Here is a 23,562-nt window from a genome sequence, read left to right as displayed (position 1 = left end):
TACAATATCATACTATATTATACAATATTATTACTTATTAGGTTAGTTACTGACTCACTACGGATATATATTGGGTTGATCAATCTCATAGATGGCGAGGCGAAGAATCCATGAATATCCAAGATTATAAAGGATGGTTTTCATATAATATGATAAATGTGGTCTCATTAAGGTGATGCCTCATAAAGGTGATGCCTCGTCTTGGTGAGCTTTGTAATCTGTGATTACCTATTTTTTATTATTGCGGAGCTCTCTATCGTTTAAGGGTTCCGAGGCATATTTTGGCAATTTTATTTTTATAAAATTAATAAAATTTAATTATCCAGGGGGATAGGGTCAGGACCCCCTCTCCCCTTTTACTGCGTGAAATTATTAATATTAAATTTTCCGGGGGGACGGACCCCCTCTCCCCCTCTAGATCCATGCATGAGCAAGGAGTGTCGCATAATGAAATTAGAATGTTACTGTGTTTGGTCCACGGTAAACAGACAACTGGTAAGTGACAGGAGTCTGGAAGTGCATATGTACACATTATGGTGGACATTAAATTTTATGTGGACTATATAGGCTATTGGTACTTTGCGGAACGGAACGGAACCAGTTAAGAGGCCCATATACTGATTAGGCATAACCAGCACTGGTAAACATATATGTCACATGTAAACATTAAAATATTTATAAACATTCATATTAAGCGCGATGGCCTAGCGCATGCGTACCAATAATAGCCTGTATTAATTGGAAAACATTGGCAAGTGCGGTGCCTGCATTAAATTCTATGTAATCGACCGAGACTTGCTGAATGCAATCAAAAAAGGTGAAAGTGCGAAGATGCGAAGGCCAAACTGCGAAGTTGGGAAGGAGCGATAGTAGCTAGTATCGCTCCTTCGCCTTCGCACCTTCGCACTTTAGGCGGCATCACATCTTCGCGCTTCGTCGTCGCATCTTCGCACTTTTGCTCCTTCGCCTTCACACAATCGCCTTTGCAACTTCGCATCTTTGCCCTAAGGTCGAAGTGGCCCTATCAATATATGTAAATGTAATTGTTAAAGGGGCATGGTCACGATTTTGGTCAAACTTTATTTTTCTGTTTTCATTATTTACAATGCTTAAGGAAAGCATTTCTACTGATCAAATGGAATTTGAGAGTCAGTTGTAAAGTTATAAGCAAGATACAGGGCTCCCAATTCTTTGTCATGTAAACAAGACTCGTGGCCTGTTGTCGTTTACATAGGTTCAATATACCAGTAAAAAATCTTTTTCAAGCTGATTTGTCTATCTTCTTATTCATTTTAAGCATAGATAAACAGTTCCTTGCGTTTAACACATTCATTAGGTCTAAAATCGGAATTTTCACTTCAACATTCAAAATGTAAACAAAAGCTTCGTTTACATAGCAGAGAATGGCAAGATCTGTAACTTGCTTATAACTCTACGAATGACACTCAAATTTTGGTTGCCTATTGAAAATGCCTTACTAAAGCATTGTAAACATTAAAATCGAAAAAATAATTTTTGACTAAAATTGTGTCCATGCCCCTTTAAAATGACACCATACCCCGATGCAATACGTCAATGCCTTGTTAAAACGGAAGGATTTTTATTTTCTAAGATATACCCCTTTTTCACTTTAAGTTTATCTAAATATGAATTATAATTTCTGTCACTTTCTGTAAACTGCAGCAATAAAAATTACAATAGTGTAAAGACAATTTCACAAATAATAAAAAAATATACTGAAAAAACTTTAATCTACAAGGGGGTCATTATTCTACAGGGGTCACTTTTCTTCATGTGGAGTGTGCTCATTTTTATGAAAATGACACTTATTCTTCAGGCAAAGGGGTCATTTTTCTACGTAGAATAATGACCGGGGGGTCATTTTTCTGCGTAGAATAATGACCGGGGGGTCATTATTCTACGTCGAAAAATGACCCCCGGTCATTATTCTACGGGGGTCATTATTCTTCATTACACCGGCATGGCCTTTGCAGGTGTCATAACAGTATTTCAGCAAAGGTTCACGTCAAAACATGGCTGACGCTAAATAATTCCCGAATTTCTCTTTGAATTTGGGGCGTTTCCGCCTGGGAGAGGAGCTGAATTTTTGTATGAGATGAGGAACGATGTGTGAGATGTCTGACTACACAGGTTTGATAACAGTGCGATGTCATTTGAAATATTGATGCGTGTTTTTGTCTGGAGGGGGGTGAAAAGACCCGAGCTTGATTTTTCTCGTAAGTAAATCGAAAGTAGAATTTTGAGGTGTGGATCTCGGATTCGGTTAACGACAATTAGGGGAAGTAAAGTCCTAAAACAATGACTGATGCATTTTACACATGTATTTCAGTGTTGAGATTTTTTTTCGTGTCGTTTATTATTGTGTTTGACTGTTTTATTTCAACAGGATTGATAAAATCATTATAAATGTAGAAATAACGAAATCAGTAACACGTAATTTTATTCGGTAAAAATTTGATGACAGTAATTTCCACAGTTCTAACATTCAGAAGTAGTTCACACGCTATCGTAGATACAGACTAAACGGAAAACAAGAAATATACATGCAACAGAAATATTACGCGGCTGCTTACATCCCTTGTACTGTGTACATTTTAAATCCTCGTACAGGCTATACTTGCCGTTTGATCTCAGGAATTTCTTCTTAATTGTTCAATCCGCTGCATATTTGGCAGATAATAAGAATGGGGTCCGGGGTATATTTACACAAAATTTCATTAGGATTGTGTGAAGGGCTCGGGAGTTAGAATTTTTTTCTACAGTACATGTCAAGCACGCCAATCGAAACTCAAATGTCCAAAAATTCATAACTCTCTTAAAAGTGAACGAATTGGTCTGGTAATTAGTACAGTAATCTACAATGGTACTAGGTTGAAAATAAAGGTCCAAGATGAAAGATTCAGTCAAATCAGTCCAGAAAAACTTAATGATTTTGTGAATGGGGGGGGGGGGGGGGTCGGTGCGTGTAGTGTGTAAATTTTTTTTCCGCGTATAGGCTATAAGCGCCGTTTGATTCTTCTTAATTGTTCAATCCGCTGCATATTTGACAGACAATAAGAATGGGGTCCGAGGTTTATATTCACGAATTTTCATTAGAATTGAGTGAAGGACTCGGGAGTTAGATTTTTTTTGTACAGTACATGTCAAACACGACGATTGAAGCTCAAATGCCAAAAAGTTCATAACTCTGTTAATAATGAACGAATTGGTCTGGTAATTAGTACAGTAATCTAGAATGATACTAAGTTGATATTAAAAGTCCAAGATCAAAGATCAAGTAAAATCGGGTCAGAAAAACTAAATGATTTTATGAATGGGGGGGGGGGGGAGTCGGTCAGTGACTTCTATATTAAACGGAGAATATTAAATTCTAAATATCACATATTACACAATTTTTAAACAAAATACATATGTTAGAACAATGTATAAGCGTTGTTTTAAAGATGTAACTTTTGATTTTTTTCAACATGTTAACTTTATTTCAGTATGAATACATAGCTATGGATCTCAATACTCAAATACGTGGAAAAGCGATATTATTGTAACTTCTTTTACTAAATCAAAACAGAAAAGAACAGAATCCATCATTTTAAAGATAAAAAAATCAGATCTAAGCACAAAAAGAGGGGGAAAGAAATTCGGCACTCGGGGCTCGAACCCGGGTCGCCTAGGCACATGACCACGACTCTAACGACTGAGCTACTCGGACTCTCGCTTCAGAACTTTGACGCTTAATTTCTCGAGAATATTAAAAAATAAAAAAGTCGAAAAATTCAATTTTTGAAATTTCCTTCCGGTGACGACCGGAAGTGACGGCGGACATTCTCTATACCGAGGTGCACCAGAAAAACGGTAGTTCTATCATCTCTGAAAATTTCAGCCTTTTATCTTTACTCGTTTTTGAGAAACCCGACAGACAAAATTGACTTTTTAAAATCGTAAACGGACGATAACTTCTGACCGGAAGTGTTTTTTCAAAAAATAAAAATTATATATCAGCTTTAGCTAAAAACACGTTTATATTGAAAATTTGAATGAAATCGACCGAGACATCTCTGAGAAATCGTCTGCACAAAATCGGTAAGAAAAAAAAAAATTATAACTAGAGCAAAGCTCGTTGCAAAGCAACGAGTGGGTCTTCCGTTAACGTCAAGAGTAAAGCTTGATGTTCCTGCAACAAGCAGAGTGTTTAAATCAATAACAAGAGCAACTTAAAGTAAAAGATAAAAATAAATACGAATGTTACTATGTACGAATTAACAAAAACCTTAACGATTCTAAGAACGACTTAACAAAAAAATAATTCCGAAGGTGTCAAAGTACTTAACAAATTTCGAATTATTTTTGGTACGAGTATGAACTTTACGCTATTTTTGAAACCAAAAACGCAGAATCAAAATTTCTGAATGATCAATTTTTAAACCCCGATATCTGTTATGCATCGTCCGATTAAAAAACAGATTCTAGTTTTGTACTCATCATGAAAATTACCGTAGGTTACATATCTTTAATTTTTAATATTGAAAAACAATGAAAAACTAAAACAAGAGGCAAATAGGCCACATCGCTCACCTGAGGGACAATAGGTATGATAAAATCAGCTTAATGGGGTCACAATGTAAACTACCTGGACAATGTACAATAATACATGTAGATCCTGTATAAATAAAATCCATCCCCCCCCCCCCTAAATATTCTTATGTTTATAATCATTAGTTCCTTTTCTAAAAGGATGATTTTATATTGATTTTATAGTCATATCGCATGTTGAGTATTGCAGTTCTCAAAAAGATCCTTAACAATAGTTTATATATGGGATATAAACCTACATCAAACTCTGAACCTTCTTGTAAGGCCAAAGAACTGTCCTGGGGCCAAAGTCTTAACAATTATAAAGAATCATCTGGCTGATTAGTTTCTGAGAAGAAGATTTTTAAATATTTACTCTATATATTCCTATGTAAAACTTTGACCCCCCCCCCCCCCCCCCACCCATTGTGGCCCAAACCTATCCCCGGGGTCATGATTTTCACGACTTTGTATCTACACTACCTGAGGATGCTTCCACATACATGTAAGTTTCAGTTTTCCTGGCTGATTAGTTTCTGAGAAAACGATTTTTAAAGATTTTCTCTATATATTCCTATGTAAAAATCCATTCCCCCATTGTGACCCCACCATACCACCTGGGACTATGATTTGATCAAATTTGAATTTACACAGGATGCTTCTACTTTAATTTGAGCTTTTTTGGCCTATTAGTTTTTGAGAAGAAGATTTTCTCTATATATTCCTATGTAAAACTTGATCCCCCTCTTGTGGCCCCTCCCTACCCCCGGGGACCATGATTTGAACAAACTTGAATCTACACTACCTGAGGATGCCTCCACACAAGTTTAAGCTTTTCAGGCCGAATGGTTTTTGAGAAGAAGATTTTTGAAAAATACCAACAAATTTTCAATAATTCTCAATTACCTCCCCTTTAAAGAGGGCGTGGCCGTTCATTTAAACCAACTTGAATCCCCTTCACCTAGTGGTGGAGCTTAGTGCCAAATTTGGTTGAAATCTGCCCATTGGTTCTTGAGAAGAAGATGAAAATATGAAAAGTTTACAACAACGACAACGACAAATTGTGATCAGAAAAGCTCACTTGAGCCTTTGGCTCAGGTGAGTTAAAAACAAAATAAAGGAAACATAATTGCATACTTTTATTGAAAAACAATTTTTCACAGCTAACAATTCTAAATTACTTTAAACAGCCATAATTTTGTTTGTTATAATTTCTTATCAAACACAAACCACAACAAGGCATGATGCTTTCTTAAAGTTCCATTACAGTAACTGTTCATGAATTATCCGATTTTATTAATTTGAATTACTGGTAAATAGTCTGTAGAACACATTAAGGAATATGCATGTAGGTAGAGGTGACAGGTTAACCTCAAGAGCTGTGGCCACCAATAGCTGAAATCAAAAAAATCAATAAGCTGTGTTAATACATGTACCGGTACTAATAATAGCTGTGTTTACATTAACATATACATAGTATTTCTGAAAAAAAAAATACACTGACTATGCAGTGTAATTAGTATGACATATCCCGATATGTGACATTAGATGGCACAGGACAGTTTTTTTGATACATTTCATTGTAGCCTGGGGACGTGTGTCTTCGGAACCCTGTAACTAGAATTTTGCATTTTTACTTCTGAATCTCATGTACCTAACATATGGGGTCTACATATTGAATATCAATTTCAACAAGAGACATCCCTCTAACTAATGATAATCATTAAAAAAACATTTCATGAATTTTAGCAACACTCATAAGCCTTCAAGTACAGCAACTCTCAATTTTACAAAAATATTGACGGGTACATTATCCGAAACTGTCCCTTGCTACCTTTAACTTACACTGACATTCTCTGAAAAGTCATCTTGTCTTAAACTTACAAAGCTTATGCTATTCTGAGAAAAAGTATACCTCATTTTGCCAATTCCATTAGGGATTAAGAAAAATATGGCCATTTAAGTGAACCCAGCATTTTCACTTTCTTCTATTTAACACAGATTCATAGGGCTCTCCATAAATAAAGCATCTTTACCTAATCTTTTAGAGGTCAACTGTTGTTCAACCTCCCTAAATAAGAAACCTTATTCAAAACTACAATACATATACATGATATTATCATGACAAAAGCATCACATCACTTAGAAATACCCTTACATGTATACCCTCCCCCTATCTTTTGATTTTCCTAAGAAGCATTAGTTTGAATACTTTAACCTAATATTAGGAAACTTGTGGCAATTCCCTTGAGTCATTTCTCACACATATTTAAAAACAACCATCACTGATATTGATAATTGATCTTTTCTTGATAAATGGATGAAATGTAACATTTTTTTCACAAAAAGACATGCCGCCATACATGTGATTTCTTGTTTTCATGAAACAGTAAGCTTATAATCATTTTTAGTGAATATCTTATTTATTCTGGTTTCTAGTCTCCTTTTAACTTTGCTAAAATAGTAAGACCTACAAGTGTGATGTCTGCTCTTTATTAAAATGAAATTCAAACACAACCGGGTACCTGGGGACGGATGAGAATTCCATGATAAATGTTCAAATTTTACATGTTTTCCTACATTTTTGATGCATATATACAATAAATGGGTAAAAATTTGTTGTTTCTTGATCATTTAGAGAGTAATTATTATAGCAGATGTTATTTCAAGATCAAAAGTACATTTGCATATCCAACATGTAATGGTAATGGAGACAATTGGAAAGAGGGGGTAGCTTTTTGAATTCTGTAAATATATCTAAAATATCACTTTTGGATAGGAAGGAGCAAAAACTTGAGTTTTTTGACATATTGTATACTTTGATAACTGCATTTGTCTACATGTGAATTTTATTTGAAAGAAAAATATGCTGTTTTAAAAAAATTGAGTTATGTAAGTCAGGTTGCTTAATGTTATTTCATGAAATCAGACAGCAAAATTGCTGCAAACTTATAATTTAAATAATTCAATTGATCAAAACTCTTTTACTGTGCAGTATTAATTCTTATCTCGGTAATTAACTTAAGCCTATTAATTATCATCAGGATAGGAAATACCTACTTTCTAAGCCAATTTACTCTAGTGGGGGTCATTCTACAGATTTAAAAGGGATTTACTTCCCTTGTATATTATAGCTAATAAATCATGTAATGACATATATAACCAACAAAATCATCCATTTTCCCAAAATAGACTACTTTTGGTACAAAATCCACTCAAAATTACAGTTAAATGAGAAATCTGAAAATACCATCTTGAAACTTACACTAACTTTCTCTGAAAAGTCATCTTGTCTTAAACTTACAAAGCTTATGCTATTCTGAGAAAAAGTATACCTCATTTTGCCAATTCCATTAGGGATTAAGAAAAATATGGCCATTTAAGTGAACCCAGCATTTTCACTTTCTTCTATTTAACACAGATTTATAAGGCTCTCCATAAATAAAGCATCTTTACCTAATCTTTTAGAGGTCAACTGTTGTTCAACCTCCCTAAATAAGAAACCTTATTCAAAACTACATACATATACATGATATTATCATGACAAAAGCATCACATCACTTAGAAATACCCTTACATGTATACCCTCCCCCTATTTTTTGATTTTCCTAAGAAGCATTAGTTTGAACACTTTAACCAAATATTATGAAATTTAAATGCTTCTATTCTGATCAATTGAATTTTTAAGCATCGTGAAATTAAAACCATCGCACTTGAAACTTTAGTAAAAATCATGAAATTTTAACACGGTGGAATTAAAACTACTTACAGTATTTCATCCGAACAGCCTCAAAGTATAATTTCTGCTATACCATTTTTTTAAAATGAATTCTACTGGGTGTTTTTTTTCTGCAAATAAATTTAGCGAGGATTTTTTTCTCTTTTCTTATTAATGACAGGTTTTAAAAACAATATTATGTTTAGTATGTATAAAATTCCATAAACAATTTTACAAAGCTTTGGATTTTAGTGGCACAATGAAAACATGAGGGATTGCACGATAATACATGCTCATTTTGAAACTTAAAGCATTGTTGATTTCTTTTCCTAGATAGAGATATGCACAAAATGATGTTGCTCTGTGATGCTTTGCCAAGATTAAAAGCATGAGAGAGAGAGAGAGAGAGAGAGAGAGAGATCTGAGGCATATGTAGTAAAAATTATTACATACATTTGTCTTACTGTAAAAATTGTTTACAATGTAGATGTGTTCTGCATGTAAAGTTTACCTAAAATGAATCAATAAAATTCAATATATATAAAAGATCAACTAATCTCAAAGAATTTACAATGTTCTGTGCAATAATCAAATCTTGAGAAGAATGTTTTATAGATATCAGGGAACATTAACCTAAAATCTGAACTTAAAGTTCTTTTCATCTTGCACTCTGTTTTACATGCTCTTTCACAGGCGATAATCATATAAAACGGCGAGCCAGACAAAAGTTCTAATTTTAATTAGACTGAATATTTACCAAGTCAAATATATTTATATTTAATTAAGCACAATTCTGTCTGAGTTCTTTTTAAAATTCATTAATTAAGTGGAGGTGATATGGTAAAGATCTGCTATATTCAAATATTTAGGGTAAAGTTATCATCATGCAAACATGCACTCTAATCACAACATTCTACTCTTGTGTGCCTTTGGACCCCCACCCCATTTAATTGCACTGTTTTACAGTCTGTGGTGTGTTGTTCAATACAAAATAAGACATACATATACATAATAATAAATAGAAATTCAAAAGAGTAGTGTGCAAAACATACACGTGAAAATACATTGGACAGATAATATCCCGAGATTTCTCAGACTCAAATGCCCGCTGTTATATTGTTACGCACGCCAAAGGCGGAGGTTAGAGTCAGAGGAATGTCGGATTAGATTGAAAAGTGCACAAACACTTTGAAAAGAAAAAGTCAATACGACATATCCTGTATTGAAACATACCTTTATAATCTGTCATACGTTAGTTGAGCTGAAATTTCCACTATCGCGGTCTTGCAGGCCATTCTTCTGACACACCGCTATCAGCTGTTGTTCGCGGTCAAAACATGGGGAATCGTACGATAATTATTTCGATTAAAACTAATAAGACTAATAAAAAACTAACAACGTAATTATCGATCGAAGTAAGGAAATCGTTTCGATAAACACTCTGATTAACTATATAAAAAACGAGTTCGGTTTTATGACCTGTACGAAATCTTTTCAGCGGGAGTTACTTTCAGTGGGAAGTTTGCACTATTTTTTAAACCAATAAGGAGGAATCAACATTTCCGGAAAAATCAATATTTAACCCCCGATATCTCTGCAATGCAGTATCCGATTTTAAAACGAATTTAAGTTTTGTATTTAGCTTTGCAAACTATACAATATGCATATAATTTTATGTTTTTTATAAAGTTTTATGATCAGTACGAATTGTTACAGTAGAAGTTACTTTCAGTGTGAATTTTGCACTATTTTTGAAACCAAGAACGCGGCATCAAAACTTCCGTGAAAATCAGTTTTTAAACCACGATATCTCTGTAATGCATCCTCCGAATTTTAAACAGTTTTCAGCATTAGATTCAGCTTAAAAAGCTCTACAAAATACGTATACGTTTTTTGTTTGATCAAAAAATTCAATTTTTCAAAAAATTTGATTCGCTTTCCAGTTGCGACCGGAAGTGACAGATTTTTATAATATAGCTTTATTACAGAGGTAAATCGACCAAATCATAAGCATTGAAAATTTCAAGCCTCTATCTTAAAGCGTTTTTGAGAAAAGTCCAGGACAAAATGACTTTTTTTAAATTTTAAAAATGACGTAACGTCAAAACGTAAGTGACGTTGTCTTTAAAACTTTAACATCTTTGAGGTAAGTTTCAGTGAAATCGTTTGAAAACTTTTTGAGTTATGAAGCAAAAAAGGAGTCAGAAAAAAAAGAAAAAGTATAATAATAACTAGACACGATCTCGTTGCGAGCAACGAGGAGGTCTTCCGTCCGATTTTTAGAATACGGAATGACCTTGCTCTTGATCTTCGTCAACGAAACGTATCTGGAAATGGAAGCGGGGTCTAAGAGTAATGGGTGAAAGACTATCTACCCCTTTTGTGTACATTTTTTGAGGGATTAGCTCCTTTTCATTCATTTTAGTTAAAAGGTATTTTTGTGTACTGCTAATAAGTGTTTAGAAATTGGTTATCGTTTTTGAGATATATGTGAAAAATCATTTTGATATTTGGTCCTGAACTCATTTTAAGGTCTAGATTACAAACAATATATGGTTGTACATTGTAAAGCACATTATTTTGAGTATCTTTTGTTAAATACTGCTTTTCGGAATTGTCCTCCATTTTGAGATATAGAGGATCAGAGTTTTGGACTTCTGGCCCCTTAACATCCCTAATTACGTAACGAAGGAGTAAATGATTGCCATGTATAGGTAAATAACGTTAGAATAAACATAATTGCCTCTATAACGGATCAAAAATATTTCACAGTAAATATTTATCATTAAAAGTCTTTAGAGCCCCCTCAGCCCATTATTTGAAGGGCCAGCCCCCTTTTTTTATGATGTCATAAGAATGTGTTTGTCAATTTAAACACATTTTGTTCAACAAGTGTTTGAAATTCTGTACCGTTCTGGAGATATCTGGAGAGTGTCGATTTAGGGGCCGACCCTGTAATTCCTTTTAAGGACCGTATCACACAGAAAATATGGTTGCATATTGTTAAGCTTAATTTTTTAGCATCTTTTGTTCAAAATTGTTTTTCAAAATGTTCCTCCATTTAGAGATATAGAGGATCAAAGTTTTGGACTTCTGGCTCCTTAAAATCCATAATTACGTAATATAGGAGTAAATGATTGCCATGTATAGGTGAATAACGTTAGAATAAACATAATTGTTTTTATAAGGTATCACAAAAAATTTTACAGTAAAAAGTTATCATCAAAAGACTTTAGAGCCCCCTCAGCCCATTATTTGAAGGGCCAGCCCCTTTTTCTTTATCTCAAATGAAAGCTATTGTCAATTAAAACACATTTTGTTCAACAAGTGTTTAGAAATTCTGTACCGTTCTGGAGATACCTGGAGAGGGTCGTTTTAGGGGCCGACCCTGTAACTCCTTTCAGGGACCGCATAACAAAGAAATTATTGTTGAAGATTGATAAGCTTAATATTTTGAGCATCTTTTGTTCAATATTGCTTATCAAAATGTTTCTCCATTTAGAGATATTGAGCATCGAAGTTTTGGACTTCTGGCCCCTTAAAATCCCTAATTATGTAATATAGGAGTAAATAATTGTCATGTATAGGTGAATAACGTTGGATAAACATAATTGCTTCTATGACGTATCACAAAATATTTTACAGTAAAACGTTATCCTCAAAAGACTTTATAGCCTTATCGGCCCCTAATTTGAAGGGCCAGCCCCTTTTTATTGATCTTAAATGAAAGTTCGTGTCAATTCAAACACATTTTGTTCAACAAGTGTTTAGAAATTCTGTACCGTTCTGGAGATATCTGGAGAGGGTCGTTTTAGGGGCCGACCCTGTAACTCCTTTCAGGGACCGCATAACAAAGAAATTATTGTTGCAGATTGATAAGCTCAATATTTTGAGCATCTTTTGTTCAATATTGCTTATCAAAATGTTTCTCCATTTAGAGATATTAAGCATCAAAATTTTGGACTTCTGGCCCCTTAAAATCCCTAATTACGTAATATAGGAGTAAATGATTGCCATGTTTGGGTGAATAACGTTAGAATAAACATAATTGCTTCTATAACGTATCACAAAATATTTCACATTAAAAAGTTATCCTCAAAAGACTTTAGAGCCTTATCAGCCCCTTATTTGAAGGGCCAGCCCCTTTTTCTTGATCTCAAATGAAAGCTCTTGTAAAAATAAATTTTAATTGCCTTACATGTCTTAACAAAATATTTTCGAGAAAAGAGATAATTAAAGAAAACCAAGAAAACTCACTACATTTTTTATATCTCAATTTTCGGGTGCAGGCGAGCTTCGGTGCCTTTTGCGCCAAACATAAATGGCTCACTTTAGACAAAACTACAATCATTCGTCTACAATTCCTGAAAATTTGAATTTGATATCTTTTATCGTTTAGGAGGAGTTCGACGGACAAGCTGACCCTCTAAAAATCGCTAAAACGTCAATATCTCTGAATCGGAAATGACGTCATCAAAATAAAAAATTTCCAATAAGGTTCAGATCAATATCTATCAGATCTGAAAGTTTCATGAAAATCGGCCGAGCCATTTCCGAGAACTCGCGTGCACAAAATTTGTAAGAAAAAAAAACAAAAATAATAATAATAGGGAAGAAGAAACCGAAGAAAAACAATAAGGTCTTCCGTTGGAAACGGAAGACCTTAATAAAAAGAAACCGAAGAAAAACAGAAGGGTCTTCCGTTCGAAAACGGAAGACCCTAATAATAAGAATAAGACTAGACACGATCTCGTTGCGAGCAACGAGGAGGTCTTCCGTTCGATTTTTAGAATGAAATATGACATCATCGACTTTGATTTTCGACAGCAAACATGTTATGGAAAAGGAGTGAAGTACTAATGCTTTATTGTATTGTTTTTGTATAAGTTCTCTTGCTTTTTTAACCTAATCTAGCTTTAATAACCTTTCACAAAATGGCTCTCATTATAGGGCTATAGATAAAAGATTTTAGAGCTCTTTGATCCCCTAATTTAAGGGGCAAGTCCCTTTTTCTTGGATTCAAATGAAAGGACATTTAATTCTGAACACATTTTGTCAACAAGCGTTTAGAAAATTTTTGGCCCCTAAAAACCCTTTATTACGTAACACATGATAAAATCATTTCATTGCTTGAATATATAACTATAAGATAAACACATTTGCTTCTATAACATTTCACAAAATATTTCTCAGTAAAGGGCTACAGATTAAAGAATTTAGAGCCCTTTGGTCCCCTTTTATTAGGGGCCAGCCCCTTTTTCTTGATATGGAATGAAAGGTCATTAAATTCTAAACAAATTTTGTTCAACACATGTTTAGTATTTCGTTACCGTTTTGGAGATAGATGAGAGAGAAGGTTTTAGGGGCCGGTCCCTTATCTCCTTTTAGGGGCCGTTCAACGAAATTTTGACGGTTGCAATTTGTTGAGAACATCATTGTGAACAACTTTTCTTTTATACTGCATTACAAAATATTTTTCCTTTCTGAGATAAGGGTGATCAAATTTTTTGACTTTTGGCCCCTAAAAACCCTTAATTACGTAACACATGATAAAATCATTACATTGCTTGAATACAGAACTATAAGATAAACACATTTGCTTCTATAATATTTCACAAAATATCTCTCAGTAAAGGGCTACAGATTAAAAAATTTAGAGCCCTTTGGTCCCCTAATTTGAGGGGCCAGCCTCTTTTTCTTGATTTCAAATAAAAGGTCATTTAATTCTACACAAATTTTGTTCAACAAGTGTTTAGAATTTCGTTACCGTTTTGGAGATATATGAGAAAGAAGGTTTAGGGGCCGGTCCCTTATCTTCTTTTAGGGGCCGTTCAACGAAATTTTGACGGTTGCAATTTGTTGAGAACATCATTTTGAACAACTTTTCTTTTATACTGCATTACAAAATATTTTTACTTTGTGAGATATGGGTGATCGAAATTTTGGACTTTTGGCCCCTAAAAACCCTTAATTACGTAACACATCATAAAATCATTACATTGCTTGAATACATAACTGTGAGATAAACATATTTGCTTCTATAATCTATTACAAAATATCCCTCGGTGAAGAGCTATGGGTAAAAGACTTTAGAGCCTTCTAGGTCCCTAATTTGAGGGGCCAGCCCCTTTTTTCTGATATCAGCCGAAGGTCTTGTAAATATAAGCCTTTTTTACATTACATGTTTTTATAAAACATTTTCCAGAAAAAAGATAAAGAGAGAAAAGCACAAAAATTTACGACGCTTTTTTAATGTCAATTTTCGATCCCTAGCGAGCTTTGGCGCCAGAAGTGCTAAACTTACAAAACAACAACCATGCAAAACTTCAATCTTTCCTTTACCAACCGTAGAAATTTGAGCTTAATATCTCTTATACTTTAGGAGAACGACAGAAGACAAAATACCCATATAAAAATTAGAAAAATCTCAATATTTCAAAAACGGATGTGACGTCATCAACACAAAATTTTTTTGATCAGGTTCAGACCAATATCTATCATATCTGGAATTTTCATTGAGATCGGCCGAGCCGTTTCTGAGAAATCGCGTGCACAAAAATAGGAAGAAAAAAAATAATAATAAGAAGAATAGGGAAAAAGAAACAAAGCAATAACAATAAGGTCTTCCGTTGGAAACGGAAGACCTTAATAATAGGGAAAAAGAAACCGAACGAAAACAATAAGGTCTTCCGTTGGAAACGGAAGACCTTAATAATAAGAAAAGTGAAAAAGAAACATTACAATAATAGAAGGGTCTTCCGCTGAAGACGGAAGACCCTAATAAAACTTAAATTCCTTAGTTTAAAACTATAAATCTTTCAAGAGAGACATTGAATGAAGATTTTTTTTTACCTCAGTTTGTGGTGCAATTTTTCTGTACTTCGTTAATTCGCGGAATGGGGACAGTTTCACAGGTGAAACAAACGAAACTTTGGCGAGGGGGTTTGCCGGTCCACTGCAAGTACCACTCGTGTCAGGGGGGTTCGGATCAGGACGTAACTCTTAGTAACAGACGTCCGTCTGGGAGAGGGGAGGGATATAATCTGTGTTCTATATACAAAATCTATGCTTTCCCTGATCTTTTGTTTTGCAGCTTGGTTTTTTTCATCTGTTTTAATGACAGACTCAACTGATCTGAAGCGTTTTCTGCAAATACCCCCGTCACATTCTTGGATGTCGGATCTTTCATTCACTTTCTTAATGTATTCGATCCTTTCCGAGTTTAATTTAAGCTTTGACTGATAGAATTTATGAATTATGTCTTTACCGTCTGCAGTCCTTTCATGCTGTACGAAAGAAAACCCGCAAACAATGCACGAATCTCCCAAAACACACGTTTTCCTAGGTGTCATATGTTTTCTTTCGTTTAGAACACCTCGGGTATCTACGTACGCTGATGATAAAGCCGAGAAGTTCGAAGTCTCACCCAACGAATCGGAACAAGTTATTTCATTGGTTAGCTAAAAGGTCACACTGACGTGACCCTCTATGGGATGTTGTTAGATGTTTGTGTAGCGAGTAAGCGAGCGGATCAAACATCTAATTTTAATTAGATTGCCATAAAATATAGTTCCTTACTAAACTCTGTAAATTCATAACTTTCTTTTAACAATTTTATTCAATATGGTTCATTTGGAACTGTAAAATATAAATATACAAATAGAATCATGAAACAATGCAAAATTTCTGGATAAGAGGTGACATAAAATGATTACACAAAAAGAGAGGAGCGACCCTCTTTAATGGCGTTATCAAATTTATATGTCGTCTGACATTATTTTTTCACTTGTAATTTTTTTTTTAAATGTTGATATAAAAAGACCATTAAATTGTTCAAAAGTCGTAATAAAGTAAAGAAGACAAATGTATCTGTGTACATGTATGTATGATCTAATTGTGACCGCATAGATTAGCACGGTGCTAGGGAATTTTTCTGGATCTGCATCGGTCGTGTGCAATACGAACCGGGTGAGGGAATGTTGGCGTAAAGGGTATAAGGTATAAGGTTGAGGCGCGCTGTGGGCCGTAAGGTAAAAACGAAGGGTAGGTTTGCCGTATTCCCGAAGGTCCACCAGTATACAGTTCCAGAGAAATAAACCAAGTGATGAAGGATTCCGTATTTATTGGACGAGATTCAACGATGGCAACATTATAACATTTTAACAGACAAACATTTTACAAACAAGTCGGATATGGCCAGTAGTGGCCTCCGGACTCAAGAATCTGGGTGAGTCGGACGTGGCCTAGGCTGGCCGCCGTATTCCAGACTGCCGATTGACAATTGTACATAATTATTTATAAGAATCTGAACAATGAGTATAAATTGACAGGTGATGACATAAGTAAGCTGAGTGAAAGGTTCACATATATAAAATAATTAAATAAACTCAATGAGTCTTTGATGTCCAAGACATGAAAAACTGATAATTGCACAATGTTGTTTTAAGAGATTAACAGTCCTTGAGACATGGCACTCCGTATCTTTGAAATCACATATAGAGTCCGAAAAGTGTCAATCACTAAATAAATAAGTAACTTTGTAAGAAATAAACTGTGAGAAAATATTACGAAACAGATGTTGAATTTTAAAAGAAAAGTCCAAAATAAAGTTATAATTAAACAGTGAATTTTGCACGGTGATAGTTTCCCACCAGTTTAGCTTGTTGGTAAATTAACGTTATTCACTCTTCTTAATTATCGTGAAATTCCTCCTGACTATGATGTGATAGAATGTAAATTAATGTTTATCAAACGCCTTAACTGTAACAAAGAAATAGGACATCAAAGTAATCAAGTGTAGCTTTGGGAAAGATACTTATTAGAAAGGCGGGATTGAAGGACAATGGTTTCAGCTAAGAAATGTGTGTTTGACACTAATAGAGTTAATGCAATTACATAACAATTAGCGGATTAACGCAGGTGAATAAATGGGCGTTTACCTGAGAGATGGTCAGTTTAGGGATAAAGAAATATTCTCTGATTGGATGATTTATACATGTCAGTTATTTAGAGGGTCACGACAGTAAAATATTATTATATGTTTTAGAGTTGATAGTAAGTTAGTTGAAGAAAGTAGAGAGTCAGAGTTCGATAGTTAGAGGTTAAGATTCAAGGTACAAGTCGTCCGTCTAATCCGTTACGTTTTCCCTCACTGTCATATGTAGGTTAACATTAAGTTAGAATTATTAACAAGCGAGTTCCCCCTTTTTAATGTGTACGGAGTGGAGAGTAACTGTTTGTATAATTGTGTTATTAACTGGAATAAATGTGGAAAATACAGCGAGTGTTGAGCTAATTCCCTAGTAATCGCCCGGTACAGAAAATACCCCTTACGGTACAAACCCGGCGGTTATATAATAATAAAAACTTCCTGGTTGTTTCTCTAGTGGTTGACTGATAAAACCTGGTCAAAAGAGATATTTGCTTAGCTTAGTTATTTAAAGGCTCCTGGAAACTCAAATCATGATTAATTTTAACATCATTAGAAGCAACAAATATCGTTTGTTTTGGCTTATTTGTATGGTTTCAATAACAGAAGGTAAGTGAGGCATTCAATGTATTTAATTCCCACAGCACATTTTTAGTTTCTTCCTTCTTCTAACAAAAAGTGCGTTTGTTAAAACTAGGTTAGACTATATAATATCTAAACTTTGGATTAAAAGTGTGTACCTTTCATTCATTTTCAGGATATATCGATAACATTATACACTATTTGTTGTGTAATCGTGTGAACGCAATGACCAGTACTTCCTGCTTGACGCGTTATTGTTTTTACAAAACTGTTTCACGTACTTCCTCTATGAATTAAGAAATTGATTTAATACATTTTCTTTCGATTGACGTATAATACGAAAAACTGACCTCAAAATTTCATCAATGAATGTAGTGCATGTTTTTGTCATATGTTGAATATTTTTAAATCTTAAAATCGAAAGTGTCACTCATCAAAAGTGTAAAATTCTATTAAGTCGTACATACAAGACACAAGTCGTACGTACGAGATAATTAATTATACGTATGAAATATTAAATCGTTCTAACGAGAAAATATGTCGTACGAACGAGATAATATGTTGAACATACAGTATGATAAGTCATATATATTATACGATAAAACGACGTAAAAACTACATATACTAAGTCATATAAACGACATAAATTTAGTCATACCGGGTGATCCAAAATATTTGATACTGTTTTGAATATCCATTACAGTTTTAAGGAACAAATTTAAATTTAGTGAAACATACCGTATGAATATACCAGGGGTACAGTTTTATATTATGTAGGTTAAGTGCAGTTTGCGTGCTTTACATAGCAGAACTGAGATATTAAATATTAGCATCAAAATAGCAGAATTACTTCCTTTGGTTAACTTGACTTTTTTTTGTTTTGCAGGTAAAAAAAATATAGTTTTTATAATAAATTGCCATAGCGCCCTGTTTTAGACTTCTGTTTGGTTCCTCTCTTCATTTTATTCGTTTAACAGCTCTTATATTTAAGATTGTAAGGATTAATTTAATAACTCGAACATTGAATAAAATCAAATTAAGGACTCCCCACCCAGGTTTACACTAGGGTTATGAGTAGCACAACAGTAACTCATCATCAGGGCTCATCTCTAAAAGAAATGAAACTTTCTTCAATTTTGTTTCAAACCACACAACCATTCTTGATTTGTTATGCTTAGATCTACTGTTATTCACAATTATGTTATTTTGGATATCATTGAATACACTTCTACAATGTATCTAAAATATTCAGCTGTTTCAGATGATCTGTTCGAGAAATCTTGATTTTCCTTGAATGTTGTCCATAGTTGTCCTTTGTTCTTCTTTCACCATATAGGCATGAATGGTGAGCTCTAGTTTTCTTCGATCTTTACTCTTTTACTACTCTACTACTCTAAAAAGTGTTAATATGTCTGCAAAATCCAATTCATCATAGAACGGATTACAATTTAAGGTGAACGAGTTTCAAAGAACAATAGCTCGAGTTTAAAGCCATTTGGTAAAAATGGGACACCATGAAAAACCCACCACCAATTTTATGACGGCTTTTTTCATTTTGAAGTGGATTTTGTGTCGTACATTACAAATGAAATAAAATTTAAGTCACTGGAGATCAACATGATACCTTATTTAACAGTTTATCTCATCGGGTGAGAGTTTTAAAATAGTATCAGAATTTATGAATCTTCCTTTACGTATAAAAATTCGTATATGCGAGTTATTTAGTTGTAATTGCGAGAAAACTTGTCTCAAATTGAATTAAAATGTCGAGCGTAAGAGATAATAAACCCATCTTCACTAGCCAAGAATTTTCTGTCCACTTCGCTCCCCGTTAACCCTCCCCAGAACTCAGGGATGCGGTGGCGCTATCTTGTGAGCAACTTGAGTTCTGTCCCTTGCATAATTACATTTCAATTGAACAAAACAACGGGTAATATACACGCTACGGCATATATACAACTTGAAACCATGTAGACTAGCTAGAATCCGAACGTAATTAACGATGCTATTGGACTGACGATATCACCTAGAGAAAGCAAGGAATGTTTTATTTAGAGCTGCTGTATAGTGTTTGTACGATGATCGGCTAGCTTCAATTATGTAGCCCTCTCCGATTTTTTTAATATCAGGGGCCCGTTTCTCAAAAAGGCGTAAATTTGGGCCTAAGTTAGTCCGACTAACAAAGTTACGCCAATATTTAGTCGGGTCTAAGTTGCGTTTCTGAAAGATGCGTAAGTTAGGGTTTAAATGTTTAAGAACTTAGACATCTCCGCTGAGTACTAAGCATGCGCATATCGTATTTTGTTTTGCTTTGAGGCTATGATTATATGTGGTGTATCAATTTTCCAATTCATAGTACATGTAGTACCCGAAAGTACGCATGTTATACCACTGAATGTGCATAGTTCAAGCTGTTCATGACATTTTATATTAGTAAAAGTAGAACAAATGCCTATACACTTCTTAACATAATGAAATGTTAGAGAAAAACAGTTGATATGAAAGCGTCATATATAAGAGGTTTCAGAAACCAAATATGTGACAATTAAATGCATTGTAGATGATATTGAGGCACAATCTTACATATTAATTGAACGAAACAATACATAGAAATTAACTTCAATGTTAGTGTAAACTTCAAATATTTATAGAATACAGGGTCAAGGTACAGTGGATATGCCCCAATACGTCTGCAGAATAAGAAGTTTGCTTCATAGACACTGTAGATCTTTAGACATTTTCAGATGCTGGGATAAGGCTTGATTCTTTTTTATCAATTCACTATATTATTTATAGAAAATAATATGACAATGAGTAACCAACAGCAACCAACTGAAATCGAAAATATCTTTTGTATAAATAATATTACATGAACCTTGTCCATCCTCTGTTCCAATATTGAAAGAATGTAGTCAATGACATGGAAACGATTCTTGATTTTCTGCGATTCAAATGATAATAGTTTCGAAAGATATTGATAGTCAACAATTAACAAGACAGGAATTATCAACATTTGAGGCCGAGGTCTCCCCATCTCCCTTTCCTGTATTTTGGTTTAATCGATCGATTGTTTTGTTTTGGTTTTTTTCGGGGGGGGGGGGGGGGGGAAGTAATATACACCATAAACAGGGAATAAATCGCTCTGTTTAATTTTCAATCATTTCACCCTCGTTGTCAGCGGGCGAGTTTATGTTGATTTTCAATATCTAATAATAAGTAACTTAAGTAACAGCTGTGACTGGGCGAAGTCACGACAGAGTGAAACTGTTTGCAGCGTAGAAGGACGGAAATTACACGGGACAAAAATAACCCTGTATACAGTATCTTGATTAAAATAAAGATATAAAGGCAGTTATCTAAGAACACCCTTAAAAAGGCATACAAAAATCCCCTATCCCCTTCCGGATAAGACATTTTGCATCTTTGCGGTTTTAACAAGTGCATGTGAGTTTTACTTTTTTCCCTATTTGCTTTGGGTTATTGGGGTGGGGGTGTATACAATTGGTTATATAATAAGTATGACAAATGCAAGCTAGTTAAATTTGTAAATAATGCACACTGTTGTAAAACTGCTATAACAACGCTTTTGTATTGCAAGTCGACAACTTCGAAATTAAAAATAAATCCCTTGATATACGTACATTTTAAATATGATGAAACAAAACTATCATGAATTCATGTAATTAAAGATCAATTCAGTTAAATGAGTACAAATAAACAATGCATATGAATATGCACGAAGATCATCGATAGTACATGTGCCCCATACCTATTTTAAAAGAATTACCCCGGCCACAAATGTTGTTAAATATGAACGCAATTGATTACTTCTTCCTAGAATTAATAAGATTAATGAATTTGATTTCCAAAAATTCAAGGTGTGCATGTGAAATTTTATAATATTCGATAACCTTGACAAACGCTTGTCAACAGATCTAAAATTGATGCACACTCTGCACGCTTCTAAAACATATTTATAAGTAATATTTTAACAAACAAAAATTGATTGTATCTAAATGTATGCGAGTTCATAAACATTCCAAAATACATGTAGCTTTCATACGGTTTTGTAAAGATACTAGGAGTAAAAAAATGAAAATGAGAATGCATACGTGTTGTAAAGTTTTCAGTAACATGTATAGGTAAAGAACAAACAACCACACACAAGGAGAAATTACAAATGTAAGCGTTTTGAGTTGCTCCTATTCATAATTTTGAAATCAGTTTCGTTTCACTGGTTCAAATTTGATTAGAAACATTAAATTCTAGTACATGCTTACTGAGTATTGATTAAAAACATTGATTGATCTTTAATTACTTGAATTTATGATAGTTTTGTTTCATCATATTTAAGATGTACGTATATCAAGGGATTTTTGTTTATTTCGAAGTTGTCAACTTGCAATACAAAAGCGTTGTTTTAGCAGTTTTACAACAGTGTGCATTATTTACAAATTTAACTAGCCTATTATATAACCAATTGTATACATCCCCTACCATATACTATAGTAACCCAAAGCAAATAAGGAAAAAGTAAAACTCACATGCGCTTGTTAAAACTGCAAAGATGCAAAATGTCTTATCCGGAAGGGGATAGGGGATTTTTGTATGCCTTTTTAAGGGTGTTCTTAGATAACTGCCTTTATATCTTTATTTTAATCAAGATACTGTATACAGGGTTATTTTGGTCCCGTGTAATTTCCGTCCTTCTACGCTGCAAACAGTTTCACTCTGTCGTGACTTCGCCCAGTCACAGCTGTTACTTAAGTTACTTATTATTAGATATTGAAAATCAACATAAACTCGCCCGCTGACAACGAGGGTGAAATGATTGAAAATTAAACAGAGCGATTTATTCCCTGTTTATGGTGTATATTACTTCCCCCCCCCCCCCCCGAAAAACCCCCAAAACAGCAATCGATCGATTAAACCAAAAACAGGAAAGGGAGTTTGGGGAGACCCCGGCCTCAAATGTTGATAATTCCTGTTTTGTTAACTGTTGACTATTAATATCTTTCAAAACTGTTATCATCTGAATCGCAGAAAATCAAGAATAGTTTCCATGTCATTGTCTACTTTCTTTTAATATTGGAACAGAGGATGGAATCTTATTTATACAGTAGATATTTTCGATTTCAGTTGGTTGCTGTTATATTCATGGTCATATTATTTTCTATAAATAATATAGTGAATTGATAAAAAAGAATCAAGCCTTATACCAGCATCTGAAAATGTCTAAAAATCTACGGTGTCTATGAAGCATACTTCTCATTCTGCAGACGTATTGGGGCATATCCACTGTACCTTGTCCCTGTATTCTATAAATATTTGAAGTTTACACGAACATTGAAGTTAATTTCTCTGTTTTGTTTCGTTCAATTAATATGTAAGATTGTGCCTCAATATCATCTACAATGCATTTAATTGTCAAATATTTGGTTTCTGAAACCTCTTATATATGCCGCTTTCAAATCAACTGTTTTTCTCTAAAATTTCATTATGTAAAGAAAAGTATCTATAGACATTTGTTCTACTTTTATTAATATAAAATGTCATGAACAGCTTGAACTATGCACATTCAGTGGTAAAGTAAAACATGCGTACTTTCGGGTACTACATGTACTATGAATTGAAGAATTGATCCACCACATGTAATCATAGCCTCAAAGCAAAACAAAATACGATATGCGCATGCTTATTACTCAGCGGAGATGTCTAAGTCTTTCGACATTTAAACCCTAAC

This window comes from Crassostrea angulata, unplaced genomic scaffold, assembly GCF_025612915.1.
Source record: "Crassostrea angulata isolate pt1a10 unplaced genomic scaffold, ASM2561291v2 HiC_scaffold_169, whole genome shotgun sequence".
In the NCBI taxonomy this organism is placed as follows: Eukaryota; Metazoa; Mollusca; class Bivalvia; order Ostreida; family Ostreidae; genus Magallana; species Magallana angulata.
The sequence above is the reverse complement of the archived record's forward strand: the minus strand, read 5'-3'. Positions refer to the sequence as shown.